This window comes from Carettochelys insculpta, chromosome 7 (assembly GCF_033958435.1).
Source record: "Carettochelys insculpta isolate YL-2023 chromosome 7, ASM3395843v1, whole genome shotgun sequence".
Lineage (NCBI taxonomy): Eukaryota > Metazoa > Chordata > Testudines > Carettochelyidae > Carettochelys > Carettochelys insculpta.
Window position 1 is genome coordinate 364291 of NC_134143.1, and position 2771 is coordinate 367061.

The window sequence follows — 2771 nt, forward strand, 5'->3', positions numbered from 1 at the left end:
GTCTCAAGGACTCACAGAGGAGCTGCCACCATCTGTGTTCTGTGTCCTTCTCACCAATACACAGATAACTGGGAGATTGCCTCAAGGACTGAAGCTTTCTGGCTCCACAATTCAAGCTATCACTGAGCCCTAGGTCCTGGAGTCACTGCCCCTGCCCCTGCCAGACCTGCCCCCAAGGGTGTCTGCTATGACAGAAGAAGACAGTCTGGTTTGTGGTGTCACACTCTATCCCAGGGAGTGTTTGTACTCTGGGATTTCCCTAATAGGAGCATGAGAGAATGAGGGAGCTGAGCTGAAAGCAGTATTCAGAGAAAAAAGTAGCCTCTTGCATGTGTTGATGAGCAACTCTCAACAGCATCATCTCTGGGTGCCCCGACAGAACAGAAAGGGGATGTGCAAAGAATGAAATGATGCGTTTCCATCTGCTTTCAACCAGGGGGCCTTTTGCATGCGTGGCTAACACGAAAGCCCAGTGGGCTACAGAATCTAAACTGGCTTGTTTGGCTTCTCCCCTGAAACTCCATCTCTCTAGAACAACTCCTCTCAAATGCCAATAACCTTCTCGTTAAAACTTCAGCTATCACCCTGTCTCACATCCGTACAACATGCTGTTGAACACACATTTTCAAGATGCTTCGCTTTGTTCCTAAGCTAATTGTTCTGCTTTTCCAGATCTTAGCCATCGCCTTCAAACTCGCTCTTGCTTTCGCTATTCTTGTTGCGATTTTCTTCTTACAGTCTAGACCCTATGTTATGTTGCTTCCCAGATACCTGAACTTCTCTACACTCCCTAGTTCAAGCCCGTCTACGCTGATCTTCCTTCCTATCTCCTCATCTCCAAATACCATTGTTTTTGTTTGATCCATGTTCCCAATCAGTCTGTACTTCTTCCTTCCCTCCTTTAGAGCCTGCACTGTTCTAGCTTTTCTTCATCTTCTTCAATGATAACTGTATCATCTGCAAACCTCAAGTTGTTGTTTTTCTTCCCCTGCACAGATATCCCTTCCGCCTCTTCCTCGATCTTGTCCATCGATCTCTCTAGGGGCTTGATGAAAATACTCGGTCATATCAGATCTCCTTGTTTCCTACCTCTACTCGTGCTCAACCGACTTCCCAGCTCTTAACTCATTTTCACCACTGCCTCTTCATCATCGTTGATATCCTTCAGCAACCCTATCGGTCTGGTATCCACTCCGGATGACTCCAACACTGCCCAAGTGACTTTCTTATCACAACTGTCAAATGCCTTCTGAAAATCGACGACGCAGCCAGAGATACTCTTGATCTTTCGTCAGGCTGTCTCTGCTCTCAATCTTAGTTCCTACATTGGCTGTCTGGTCCGTCTCTCTTTCCTGAATCCCGCTTGCTTGTCCAGTGGTTGTTCCTCTATCTGCCACCTCAGTCTCTCCTTCAGTGTCGTTATCAGCCCCTTGCCGAGATGGCTGGTTCGGGCAATCGTTCTGTTGTTCCTGCACTCCAGTGCACTCACTCTCTTGTGTACAACTCGCTCTTGGTGCTTGGCAGCTGTGCTTGACTCTGGGGTGACAGAGATGTGGCTCCCACTTTACTCTGCTACTAGCCAGCCTGGCTCTGCGCTGGCTCAGCCGGGAGGGGACTCAGGCTTGGGTGGCATGGCCTCGCCTCCCTGGCAAGGCATGAGACAGAGATGATGTTACTAGAGTGTCAGATGCAGAGACAAATCATTGCCACAACTCCTCTGTCTGCACTGTGGGGAAAAACTGCTCTAAGGGCTCAAAGAGCTTTTTCACACCAAGGAGGCCTCACTCTGGAAGGGGATACCAGGGGGTCATCTGCACTTCTTTGAAGTCCCTACCTTGTCCCCTGGAGACTGTAGGCTCCTCTGTCTGGGTTATCAGGTAGCTTTGTAGTGTAAACTGGCCTCAAGCACAGCTGGTGCTTACAGACAGGGCTCAGGGCAATTCTGCTGAGACTTTCATATGTTAAAGAAGACAATTAACGACTAAACTGTCTAAACAAACTGTATAAAGAGTCCTTGGAAGTGGTTCTCAGGGCTCCCACTTCTCTGGAAGCTGGCAACCTGCATGCACGCATCATAAAGTTTCCTTTTAGATCTCACTCTTACCTCACTGCTTTGACCTCCAGCCTCAGACCTTTGGGGGACACTGTACCCCAGGGGAACAGGGTTCCACAACACCAGCTAGGAAAGAGTCATGGATGCTCAGAAAGCAGCTTTGCTTGTGGGTCCCATGGTGTAAAGGGCAGCACTCAGGACTTTGAATCCTGCAATCTGAGTTCAAATCTCAGTGGGACCTGGGTGTTTTCAACTGTAGACCTCATCTTCTCCAAGGGCTGGGCTATTTTATCCCCAGAAGTACCTGAGTGAGTCCTTTTTCCTCCAGCTGGATGAATGAGGCCCATTGGAGCCAGGTGTCTGGTTGGGCTGACTCACCAATCTGGCTGCAATGTGTTGGGGCCCAAGAACTCATCAGTGTATGAAGATGCAGTCTGAGGTTGTATTTCTCATGGCTTCTCCTGAGGCCCTCACAACTGGTCCTGGGGCTGCCAGGCTATTCCTGTTGCAGGTATGGCACTTAAGACCAGGCTAAAAAGTCACGAGACAGCAGCAGAGAGGTGGAGTCCTAGGCTGGAGCCCAGCTCACCTGTCCTCTGGGCACCTGGCAGTGGGGCAGCTGGTACTGACACCTCTAGGGGAAGTCTCAAAAGCCACAGAGGGCAGTGCAGGAGGAGGGGAGGACCATGACTGCATGTGGCCTGAGAATCTTCATAAC

General features: G+C 49.8%; 1 non-coding gene across 1 annotated transcript; it reads left to right on the forward strand.

The window, feature by feature from the left end:
- Positions 1-2222: 2222 nt before the first annotated feature.
- On the forward strand, positions 2223-2294 carry TRNAQ-UUG (transfer RNA glutamine (anticodon UUG)). Its single transcript has one exon. It is a non-coding gene; the product is annotated as a tRNA-Gln (tRNA).
- The last annotated feature ends 477 nt before the right edge of the window (positions 2295-2771 follow it).